General features: G+C 41.5%; 1 protein-coding gene across 1 annotated transcript in view; it reads left to right on the top strand.

Annotated features, from left to right (window-relative positions):
- The first annotated feature begins 11,204 nt into the window (after positions 1–11,204).
- supt5h (SPT5 homolog, DSIF elongation factor subunit) overlaps positions 11,205–13,121 on the top strand; it is a 79,139-nt gene continuing 77,222 nt past the window's right edge. Inside the window, 1 exon segment of the mRNA XM_060856267.1 lies at positions 11,205–11,271. The gene's annotated coding sequence lies outside the window, so the exon portion shown is untranslated.

Genomic DNA, 13,121 nt, shown 5'->3' on the forward strand with positions numbered 1-13,121 from the left:
AAGAGATTTCACCTCATCTTCACTTCTTATCTTGAATCTTCAATCTTGCATTTTTAAAATTTCCTGATTTAGAAGGAAGTGGCAGGAGAACGCTGTAGGTTTTAGGCAGGTGAGGGGTAGATAAGCCTCTAAAGTGAGAAGGTGGTTGTAGTTATTAACTGTTGTGGGAATAGGAAATGTACAAAGAGTAGAAACATTTAGGAGCATAAATGTCCTGAGATATACAAGGTATTTATTCCAGCTCCCTATCTCTCATAAGAATATTAGTGACACAAATTCTCCTCCCTTAATAACAGCAACCAAAATCTGATTGATCCAGTCTGATTTGAGCCTAACTCTGTGGTCCATTTAAAGAATCCTAGCCTTGGCTAGCCAGCGACTTCCATATCCCTCTAAAAAAATGAATATATTTTTTAAAAACATGCCATACTTCCTTAATTACAGTCATGTGTCCTTAGATATTGAGAAGATGTCGGAAGTTCTTTTTGTCTCTAAATATCTTCTGATAGAATGCATGTGAACTGAAAAGACAATTTGGGATTTTGTCAACTACAGAGACTGTAAATCACTATTGTAACAAAGATGTAAAGTGAATAAATGAGGTTTTATGGAGAAGAAGGTAGTATCCTTGCCTCTGAGCCAGAGGTTCTGGGTTCAGGTCTCGCTCTGGGTTCAGGTCTCACTCCAGGTCCAGGTCTCACTCCAGGTCCAGGTCTTACTCCAGGTCTGAATAGCCAAGAAGGGTAAGTGGCCAATGGGAATAAGCATCAGTTTGTAAATTTTTCCAACAAACTTTAATGGCAGATATTAAGAGCAGAAGAGATTCTTTTTCATCCATGTGCTGGAAAGAAAATTAGAGTCTGTCCTGTCACCAACCAGAATTCCATGCTACAATATACATTCAAAAGTGACTCAAATGCAAGAAAATGCGGAGAAACTCAACAAGTCTGGCAGGAGACAGAAACAGTTAATATGGGATGAAGGTTGTTGGAATTTTTTTTTAAAATATACTTTTCATCTAGGTGGATGAGCAAGGGATCAGATGGTATAGAGGCCCAGTGCAAAAGACTGAGTTTGTTTGTGATGGTAAAGAGAAAAGATGTAAAATGGGTCTAAATTAAGCCGTGAAAGGGAGAGAATGGGTTGTCTCCACTAAGAGCAAAGTAAACAAAACACAAATAAAACAAACCTGTGGTGGTGAGGGAGAATGTAAGAAAAATGGAGTATCAGACATTGTGCAGTCAGTTTCTGAAGATATAGAATTCAATATTGAGACCTTGAGGTTGTAAAGTGGTTAAGTGGAAAATAGGCTATTGTTCCTTGAGCTTGTGTTGTGCTTTATTGGGATATTGCAGCAAATTCAGGCTGGTGTACAATAGCATGGGTTCAGTTGGGGGGATGTTTTGCTTCCTTGCCCTACCCATGATGAAGGTCAAAGAGGTATGGCCTGGATCTGCTTTCAGGCAGTGAAGTGGAGAGGAAGCCTTAAAGGTATACATATTCACATTCTATTTCACATGGCAGAATGCTCCCATTTTTTGTGTAAACAGATATTGTATTCTAACTTTTAATTAATACTCTTAAAAAGGGAGATTCCCTTCAATAAGTATTATGAATGATCAAAGTTGTAAATTGAATTAAAATTAGATAATTATTTTTCTGGACATAGTTACTCATAGAGTCATAGAGATGTACAATACGGAAACAGACTCTTCGGACCTACCCGTCCATGTCGACCAGTTACCCCAACCCAGTTTAGTCCCACCTGCCAGCACCCGGCCCAAATCCCTCGAAACTCTTCCATATAGATCTCATCTACTGCTCTGCCCTCATCTATCTTCTTTATTACTTCTTCAAAAAACTCAATCAAGTTTGTGAGACATGATTTCCCACGCACAAAGCCATGTTGACTATCCCTAATCAGTCCTTGCCTTTCCAAATACATGTACATTCTGTCCCTCTGGATTCCCTCCAACAATTTGCCCACCACTGAGGTCAGGCTCACCGGTTTATAGTTCCCTGGCTTGTCCTTACCGCCCTTCTTAAACAGTGGCACCACGTTTGCTAACCTCCAGTCTTCCGGCACCTCACCTGTGACTATCGATGATACAAATATCTCAGCGAGAGGCCCAGCAATCACTTCTCTAGCTTCCCACAGAGTTCTCGGGTACACCTGATCAGATCCTGGGGATTTAACCACCTTTAACCATTTCAAGACATCCACTACTTACTCCTCTGTAACATGGACATTTTGCAAGATAGGAGAAAATGAGCACTGCAGATGCTGGGGATCAGAGCTTAAAAATGTGTTGCTGGAAAAGCGCAGCAGGTCAGGCAGCATCAAAGGAGCAGGAGAATCGACATTTCGGGCATAAGCCCTTCTTCAGGAATTTTGCAAGATGTCACCATCTATTTCCCTACAGTCTATATCTTCCATATCCTTTTCCACAGTAAATACTGATGCAAAATATTCATTTAGTACCTCCCCCATTTTCTGTGGCTCCACACAAAGGCCGCCTTGCTGATCTTTGAGGAGCCCTATTCTCTCCCTAGTTACCATTTTGTCCTTAATATATTTGTAAAAACCCTTTGGATTCTCTTTAATTCTATTTGCCAAAGCTATCTCATGTCCCCGTTTTGCCCTCCTGATTTCTCTCTTAGGTATACTCCTACTTCCTTTATACTCTTCTAAGGATTCACTTGATCTATCCTGTCTATACCTGACATATGCTTCCATCTTTTTCTTAACCAAACCCTCGATTTCTTTAGTCATCCAGCATTCCCTATACCTATCAGCCCTCCCTTTCACCCTGACAGGGAATATACTTTCTCTGGATTCTTGTTATCTCATTTCTGAAGGCTTCCCATTTTCCAGCCGTCCCTTTACCTGCGAACACCTGTCTCCAATCAGCTTTAGAAAGTTCTTGCCTAATACCGTCAAAATTGGCCTTTCTCCAATTTAGAACTTCAACTTTTAGATCTGGTCTACCCTTTTCCATCACTATTTTAAAACGAATAGAATTATGGTCGCTGGCCCCAAAGTGCTCCCCCACTGACACCTCAGTAACCTGCCCTGCCTTATTTCCCAAGAATAGGTCAGGTTTTGCACCTTCTCTAATAGGTGCATCCACATACTGAATCAGAAAATTGTCTTGTACACACTTAAGAAATTCCGCTCCATCTAAACCCTTAACACTATTGCAGTCCCAGTCTAAGTTTGGAAAGTTAAAATCCCCTTCCATAACTACCCTATTATTCTTTCAGATAGCTGAGATCGATGAAATCTAAGTTGACTTTTCAATTCACATGCACTCTGTGAGAAGATATTTAGAGGCCAAAAAAACTTATGACATCTACCCAAAATCTGAGGCCATCTGATCCTAATTAAGGAAGTACTGTATATGGACTTCAGCAAGGCGTTAAACATTTTTCCAGCTGGTGGACTGGTTATTGAGGTTAGATGACATTGAATTCAGGGGGAGTGAACCAATTTGATGCAAAATTGACTTGAAGGTAGGAGACATCTGGTGGTAGTAGAGGGTTGCTTTTCAGACTGGAGGCCTGTGACCCATGGTATACTGCAAGGATTGGTGCTAGCTCCACTGATTTTCGTCATTTATATAAACCATTTGGATATGAACGTAGGAGGTAGGATGAGTAAATTTGCAGATGACGCCAAAATTGGGTAGTGTAGAAGATTATCACAGAGTAAAATGCGACCTTGATCAGATGGACCAGTAGGCTGAGGAGTGGAGATGATTTTAAGTTATGAGGTGTTGCATTTTGGTAAGGCAAACCAGGACAAGACCTATACACTTATGGTAGAGTCCTGAGGAGTGTTGCCAAACAAATAGACCTAGGGGTGCAAGTGCATAGTTTGAAAGTGGAGTCACAGGTCGACAGGGTGGTGAAGAAGGCATTTGGTATGGTTGCTTTCATTGATTAGTTCACTGAGTATAGGAATTAGAATGCCATGTTGCAGCTTCACAGGAATACAGCGTTCAATTCTGGTCTCCCTGCGATGTTGGAAACGTGAAAGGGTTCAGAAACGATTTACAAGGATGTGCTGGGATTAGAGGATTTGAGCTATAGGGAGAGACTGAATAGGCGGGGCTTTTTTCCCTGGAGCGTGAGGCTGAAGGGTGATCTTATCGAGGTTTATAAAATCATGAGAGGCATGGATAGGGTGAATAGCCAAGGTCTTTTTATCCAAAGGTAGGTGAGTCCAAAACCAGAGAGCATAGGTTCAAGGTGAAAGATTTAAAAGGGACCTGAGGGGCAACATTTTCGTGCAAGAGGGTGGTTACTTGTTATAGTCAAATAACCATTGACTGGTCCAGGCAGTGGGCCCTGCAGAGGACGCTTACACTTGTGCATCTCTTTCATGGTAATGTCCACACACACGTTTCCATTCAGAGTGAACGTGCAGTGCCCACTGCACCATGTACGTGGCAGGTACTCATATGACTCAGACAACGTTGTCTATCTCATACGCTGCAGGCAAGGATACCCTGAGGCATGTTACATTGGTGAAACTGAGCAGAGGCTAGGTCAACAGATGAATGGGCACTGCACAACAATCAACTGACAGGAGTGTTCCCTCCCATTTGGACAATTCAGCATTCCAGGACATTCGACCTTGGACGTTCAGGTGACCATCCTCCAAGGTGGACTTCAGGGCAGGCAGCAGCGAAACGTGGCTGAGCATAGGCTGATAACCAAGTTCAGTACCCATAGGGATAGCCTCAACTGGGACTTTGGGTTCATGTCACACTACAGGTGACACACACAAACACACGGCGGAACGCACTGACGAGTGTTGCTTGGTGAGCGCGCACGCACGCACGGCGGAACGCACTGACGTCTGTTGCTGCGGTGGGGGTGCGCACGCACGCACGGCGGAACGCACTGACATCTGTTGCCGCGGTGAGAGCGCGCGCGCACGGCGGAACGCACTGACGCCCGGTGTCGTGGGTCGAGCACAAACGATCCCCCTTCTCCTCGCTGTCCCCGTGTCGGTGGGAAGTCTTCGATCTTTCTCTTTCTCTTCCTCCCAGAGTGACTGAAGGGAAGGGAAGGGAAGGGGAGGAGAGACGGGACGAGGCATCGCTGCCGCCAGTTGTCGGTAAGTGAGCGATAAATTGTCGAGTAAAAGAAAACCGTGCTCCCAGCGATTCGGGATCTACCTGAACCGCTCAGGCCCGAAGCCAGCAGCTAGGCCGCGGCGGATTCTCTCGAGCCCTCTCCCCGGGCGGCTGTCCCTCTGGGCCTGTCCCGCAGGCCGGTGCATCCTCCTGCCACAGACTGCCACTTGGTTCAGCTTCGTGTTGAGGGAAACGGTAGGGTTTATGGAGAGGTGTTGAATGTTTAAAACAGTTAATCCATCGCAGCAAGAGAAGGCGAAATGAGCTGACATCAGGCCCCCAGCGGTTATAGACAACTCAAAATAAACAAAATGCACCGTCCTTAAATAACCCGCTGGAGAAAGTCAGCAGGTCTAGCACCATCCTTGGAGAGAGAAACAAAGTTAACGTTTCCAATCCACCGGGAGTCCTCTTATGAAACTGTGAGTCTTTCAGTTTTCACTGATTCATGTATGATATACTGAAAATGTGGACGTTTAGTCTGCCAACAATCTGATTTTGTTTCGGCTCATTTCGACTGCATCATGACCCGTTTTGAACAGTTGGTGATTGGATTTGATTATGGTCACTGATCATAGTATGTCTGTGCTTAATTTCCCAATTTAAAATTCTGACTTGTATTGCAACCTGCTTGTAAGTAAGCATGAACTAGGTACTTTCCAAACCCTCAATCTTTTTGATCTTGAAGAACCAAGGCAGCAGATTTTTTATTGCAAAACCATACTTTATTTATTAAAAAAATTACAAGTACAAAAGAAGGGTTCTAAATCCATTCTTAATACAGTCTTTGCAGAGAGAAAAACGACAAATGACATCTTGGAATTTGACATCTCAAAGAACCAAGTATGTTTTTAAAAACAAGGGAAGCGGATACATTAAACCTATACCCAAAAACTTGAATTGAAAATTCACCCATTTGTGCCAAAACATAAGTAACAACAAAATTTGCATTTTTTAACCATTTTGAGCTTTTTTAGTGAGCTCCACACTCATGAATTTAATCATTCGTGGATGTGGAGAATGACTGTACGTGGGCACATCTGCAAGTTCTCCTCTAAGTCACACAGTGTCCTGATTTGGAAATATATCGCTGTTCCTTCAATGTCACTGGGTCAAGATCCTATAACTCCCTTTTTAACAGCACTGTGGGTAGCATACAGTCATAGAGATGTACAGCATGGAAACAGACCCTTCGGTCCAACCTGTCCATGCCGACCAGATATCCCAACCCAATCTAGTCCCACCTGCCACACACGGCCCATATCCCTCCAAACACTTCCTATTCCTCTACCCATCCAAATGCCTTTTAAATGTTGCAATTGTAGCAGCCTCCACCACTTCTTCTGGCAGCTCATTCCATACACATACCACCCTCTGTATGAAAAGGTTGTATAGTGGCTTAAGAAGTTAGCTCAAAGTGAAGTTAAATACCGATACAGGGGTTAAAGGCTATACAGTATGGGGACAATGGGAGCAGGATGCAGGGCAACTAGGGATGGGCAATAAATGCTGTCCCCAGCCATCATCACCTATATCTCATGAATGAATAAAACAAATGATTTATTTCGCGTTTTATTAGGTTCTTGGCATGCGAGTTAAGAAGATGGTGACTTTGGAGCATGTGATTTCCAAACTTTTCATGTCTTCTGTGGAAGTTCAGTTTTTGAGGATATTTAAAGTACAAATTAATAGATTTATGATTATCAATGGCACTAACGGTTCTGCAGATAGTATGGGTAAAAAGCATTGAATGTTCAATCAGCCACAGTTGTATTAAGTGATGGAACAGGTTCACTGGACTGAATAGCCTACTCATGTACCTAAGCTCTTATTTCTGGGTTTTCTGGAACCTTTATGTATTTTGTCAGTAATTCAATTATGATTTAACTATGCAGTGAATACTTTGGAAAAGGCAATGTTTTTTATCTAGTGATACCTGTGTAATTTGTGGTATATTGCTGTCTGTGGGGTATGAGAGCAAAATATTGTGTTTGTTGCTGCCCTGTGGTTATGATGTGGAGGTGCTGATGTTGGACTGGGGTGGACAAGGCCAGAAGTCAGAAAACACCAGATTATAGTCCAACAGGTTTGTTTGGAATCGCAAGCATTCGGAGCACTGTCCCTTTGTCGCCTGGCAAAGATGATTTTAAATGAATCTGTTAGACTATAACCTGGTGTCGTCTGACTTCTGGCCCTGTGGTTATTAAGATTCCTTCTCAAATGAACGGTATTTGCTGTTGGTAATGGTTTGGTTAGTCTGGACTTAGTTGGATGGCTGCATTCAGAGGTATGGGATATGAGGTGGAATGAAATGAACTGAGAGATAAAAGGATATGAAATTATCCTCCTCAATATTACAGGCTAAAGTCATGAAAATCATGTCTGCATGCAAGACCCCGAGCTACTGGTCAGCTATTGTTTTAATTCTTACTCTAACATTGACCTTTGTCTTTGGCTTGCTGTAGTGTTTCACTAAATAAGACCATAAGACACAGGAGTGGAAGTAAGGCCATTCGGCCAATTGAGTCCACTCCGCCATTCAATCATGGCTGATGGGCATTTCTACTCCACTTACCTGCATTCTCCCCGTAGCCCTTAATTCCTCGAGACATCAAGAATCTATCAATCTCTGTCTTGAAGACATTTAGCATCCCGGCCTCCACTGCACTCTGCGGCAATAAATTCCACAGGCCCACCACGTAAAGTTCCACATAAGCTCAAGGGATGGCACCTCACTTTTCACACAACACCAGGTTGTAGTCCAACAGCTTCATTTGGAAGTACAAGCTTTTGGAATGCTGCTCCTTCATCAGGTAGTTAATGGAATAGGATGAAAGGACACACATTTATAGATTGCTGTTAAGTCTTTCATCTCTGCGAATGGGTTGCAAGTTTAGAATCATTAATATGTAAATCCCAGAACTACTTTCAAGTCACATTCCTGAAGTAACTTAAGGTTTTATTAAAAAAAAGTGACATCTGAGCTCAGACGAAGGAGCAATATGATAGAGTCATAGAGATGTACAACACTGAAACAAACCCTTTGATCCAACTCGTCCATGCTGATCAGATATCCTAACCAAATCTAATCCCATTTGCCAGTACTTGGCCCATGTCCCTCTAAACCCTTCCTATTCATATACGCATCCAGATGCTGTTTAAATGATGTAATTCTACCAGCCTCCCCCACATCCTCTGGCAGCTCATTCCATACTCGCACCACCCTCTGCGTGAAAAAGTTGCCCCTTAGGTCCCTTTTATACCTTTCCCTTCTCACCCTAAACTTATGCCCTCTAGTTCTGGGCTCCCCCACCCCAGGGAAAAAGACCTTGCCTCTTTACCCTATCCATGCCCCTCATGATTTTGCAAACGTCTGATGCTCCAGGGAAAACAGCCCAGCCTATTCAGCCTCTTGCTATCGCTCAAACCCTCCCATCTTGGCAACATCCTTGTAAGTTTTTTCTGAACCCTTTCAAGTTTCACAACATCATTCCTATGCAGGTTGATTAAAATATCCACACTGACAATTTGCTCAAGTACCCACTATTTAAATAGAAGCAAACGATTGTATATGCTGGAATCTATACTGAAAGCAACAAACGCTGGAGATCCCAGTGGATCAGATAGCATCCATGGAGAGAGAGCAAGCTCTGCAAGATTGTACTTAGAAATAAACCTGTTAGGCTATAACCAGGTGGTGTGCGATTTTTAACTTTGTCCACTTCAGTCCAACATTGGCACATCCACATCATGACCTCACTTTTAGCTAGGTACTTCAGTCTTTTGGACTCGACCTTAAGTTCAGCAATTTCAGACTGTAATCTCTGTACCCATTTTGTTTTGCTTTCTTTGCCTTTTTCAGTTTGTCTCTCATTTTTGCATTCTGAATGTGCATTCCATGATCCGAATACTACTATTGCTTCTTTTTTGCCTGAATATCACTTCCATTGGCCTTTCTCTTCTGTTACTGAATCTCACCTGTTTCCCACAAACTTCACAGAATTGACAAACTATTCGGCCCATTGGGTCCAATCAGTATTCCTATTATTTTGTGTCATTTAGAAGCTTTGTGATTTCCGTTGAAAGGGTGCAGATGTTATTTTTCTTTCTTAAATGAACTTCACCCACCATGTAGGGCCTGTGCCGATGTTTCAGCACATACACCACACCCATAGTAATTTTAGTCTTGAGACTGGTGTGTTCACTGTGGATTGACTGAATCCCTGATGACATTCTCTAGAAAATCCTTCAAATCTCTGCGTACCTTCTGGTATAGTAAACCTGGAATACACTATGGCAGGCCAGTAGATGAATGGCTGGCTAGTGATACCCTGAATGTTATCCAGGGACCTTTGTGGTACTACTTTGATCTGCCTTTGCCCAGCCTTTTGTCACTTTTCTCTCTCTTCAATATGGCTTTTTTAATATCAGGATAAGCATTTTGCATGTTTACTGTTGGCTAAACTGCTGATCTGTTTTGAAGATTTATTTGTTTTATGATAGAACCCCTGTTTCTTTCCATTTTTCCACTTGTTAAATGCTTTACAAAGAAACAATTGAAAGGAATGCATGTTTAATATTGAAAATGTCTGTATTTGCTTTTTTTTTGGTACTCATTGAGGGATATTCCTCCTGGGAAGAGAAATGCTTCCCTTATGTGGTCTGTATGGCAGAGTAAAATTGTGCTGCTAAGTATTCCACTGCTAAACATTCCTCGGTCAAGTGTACCATGGGCATGGCCAAAATCCCTGCTCTAGCAAAATGTCCAAATCCAACCTTGAAGCAACAATGCAGTATTATGATCATAAAATTCTTAAGAGAAGAATAAAAAATGTTGGAGAAATTCAGGTCTGGCAGCACTTGTGGACAGTGGAGCAGTTAACTTTTTGGGCTGATGACCTTTCAACAGAATTGAATTTTTCCTGTCATCTTTGTATTAATTTTGATTTCCGACATATGTAGTATTTTAGTTTAGAAGTCTTGTGCCTGTTTTCAAATCCCTCTGCAGCCTTGCCGCTCCCTATGTCTGTAATATCTTCCAATCCACTGTTTCTCACCTCTGTGCTGCTCTAATACTGGCCTGTTGTGCACCCAATTATAATTGCTTCATCATTGGCAACTGTGCCTTCAATTGCCTGCAACCCAAGCTCTGGAATTCACTACCTATACATCCGTATCCCTCTCTTCGACTTTAATACTCTCCTTCAAACCCACCTCTGATCAAACATTTGGTCATCTGACCTAATACCTCATTATGCAGCTCAGTGGCATATTTATTTTATAATATTCCTGTGAAGTGAAGCATTATGAATGCTTACCAATGACTAAGGTCAAAGGTGCTAGATGAATGATTTGTATGTCACCATAATGCTCAAATGAACTTAGCAATTAAACATCATATTAATAGCACTGGGGATTTTGCTTTGAAGCTGTGCTTATAATGAGCTGAAGAGTGACTGCTGGGGATCATTTAATGGGGGACTCTTGCAGCTGGTAGAGAGAGGTAATGTTTATTCCCATCAGTCTTTGCTGATTCATGCTCATTTTGGATGTCAATAGGGAAATAGTGTTGACTAGTCTCCATGTTTGCAGAGAGGTTTGCATTGAGCTTGCTGATTGACTTTTACAAATGTTCTTCTTGATCAAACTTTTGACACAAAAAAATCAGAATTTTAAATTCTACCATTAAGTTCTGAAACCATAGCTGCAGAGAACACTCAACTTCTGGTGTGTGACATTACTTACTGAAAATGCACAATACATTTGTCAGTGCCTGAGAAAGGAAAGCCTGTTAATGTGAAAGATGTGGGCCCTGAGAGCTCACCAGTGTGATAAGAGAATCTTGCACATTGGTATGTATTTGCAGCGGCACCTGTTCTGAACAAATTTCTTTGTTATTTTTTGTGTTGCTGTTTGGCAGGTGGATTCACAGGACAGGCAGTAGAAGAATGGGTAGCAAACTGGGCACAGAACAGAAAACACATTTTGAGTTAAAGGTAGCTACTCAGACTAACAAGTGGTGAGAAGTGTTGTTCCAGAACAATATTGAATCCAAAGTACAAATGCAAACTTTGTACATAACACCTGACGTTCTTGGGGAATGGGGAAGAGTGGGAGATGGAATGAGGTAAGATTATAGTGATTCTGAGGGAGACCGAGAAATTACCAAAGTGTGTAATAGACTTTCGGTGTGAGTATGTCATCAGCTCATAGAGATATACAGCACAGAAACAGATCCTTCAGTTCAACTTGCCCATGCCAGCCAAATAAATTTAGTCCCATTTGCCTGCATTTGGAAATGAATTGTAAACAGTGCAGGAAAGTGTGAGGTACTAAAATTTGGTAAGTGGAAAATGAGGAAACTGTATGAAAGAGTTAAATGGGGTAGTAAAACAAAATGATTATGGTCCACATACCTCAAATCATTAGAAATATCAAACTGGGATTAGGTTAGGTTGGGATACCTGGTCATCGTGGATGAGTTGGAACGAAGGGTCTGTTTCCGTGCTGTACATCTCTATGGTCAGTTGTATTTTGAAGAAAAGCAAACAGCATTCGGCTTTGCTTTCAGTGACATAGATTTACAAAGCTGTCAACTTATATTCAACTTATACAGAACTGTGGGGCACTATACTTGGAACACCGTGAGCAATTCTTGTTCCTGTAATAGGATTTCGAGTTGCTGGTGGAAGTGCAAACAATATTTGCAGAAGTGAGAGCCTGTCTCTAGCAAAAATGAAAGAACGTGTTTATGGTTCTTTTATCTAGGAAAAAGAAGGCTGAAGCCTGTTCTTAGCAGCAGTCTTTTAAATTATGAGGGGATTGAAAGGGCTGATATGGAAATGATGTTTTTAGTTGTGAAGTTGTCCAAATATAAGATAAATCCAATTTTTTTTTTCAGGAGAATGTGGAACTCACTACCACAAGCTGTAGTAAGAGCTGAACAGGATATATGGAATTGGGCTTTTAAAGAAATGGAACTTCTTAAAGTATGACAAAACACAACTTGACTCCAAACCAGATGAGAAAATATGGAGAGTAACTCAAAGCTTGGTCAGCTTTGAGGGCATTTTAAGGGAACAAAGAAATGTGAAAAAGTTCAGGGAGGAATTCCAGAGTGAAGTGCTTTGGCAGCCAAAGACCCAGTACAAATGGTGGAACAATTCAAATTGAGAATGTGGAAAGGTTAGAATGGAGAAGCAAAGAAATCTTTTACGTTTGTAGTAGGATGGGAAGGCAATACAAAGTGATGAGAGGCCATGGAGAGACTTGAAAATAAGAATGTGAATTTTAAAATTTAGCTGAACCGTTTAGCTAGGACCTATATAGGTCAGCAAGCTCAGAAATGAGATGTGAGTGGGGTACGTATAAATCAGGATACTGGTAACAACATTTTTCCAGCTTGGCTTCAATGGAATTGTCAAATCTAGTAGCAAAACACGCGAGTTACGGTCTGAGCTGACACAGGAGCAGAGTTTAGCGGTTATGGGGTGGAAATAGGTGACCGTAATGAAAGGATTGTTATAAGGAAGAAAGAAAGACAGACCAGGGTTTGCTGTTCAAAGCAAAGTTCTCATCTAATCAATCAGTTACTTGTGAAGTATGGTCATTGTAAATATGCAGATGGAAGTTAATCCAGGGGTCAACTATAATATCAGGATTACAAATTGCTTTGTTTCACTGTTAGAATGTGACCATAGACAAACACTTAATAGTATAAATACTGTTAATATAAAAAGACAAAATACATAATATCAGAACCTGAGCTAAAATATGATCAGTGTTATGTAAGCATCGCAGAAGGGAGCTAAAGTTTAAAAAATACAAGAAGGATAGTGAGACTGGGTGTTTAATATTCATGGATATACACTGGTTAGGAAAGATGGAAAAGGAAGTAGAGAAGGAGGGTAACATAATTAGTTAAGCAGAACATCTAGGAAGATGGCTGTGAGGATTCAAATTTGGCTTGAGCTATAG

Source organism: Hemiscyllium ocellatum, chromosome 47, assembly GCF_020745735.1.
Source record: "Hemiscyllium ocellatum isolate sHemOce1 chromosome 47, sHemOce1.pat.X.cur, whole genome shotgun sequence".
Classification (NCBI taxonomy): domain Eukaryota; kingdom Metazoa; phylum Chordata; class Chondrichthyes; order Orectolobiformes; family Hemiscylliidae; genus Hemiscyllium; species Hemiscyllium ocellatum.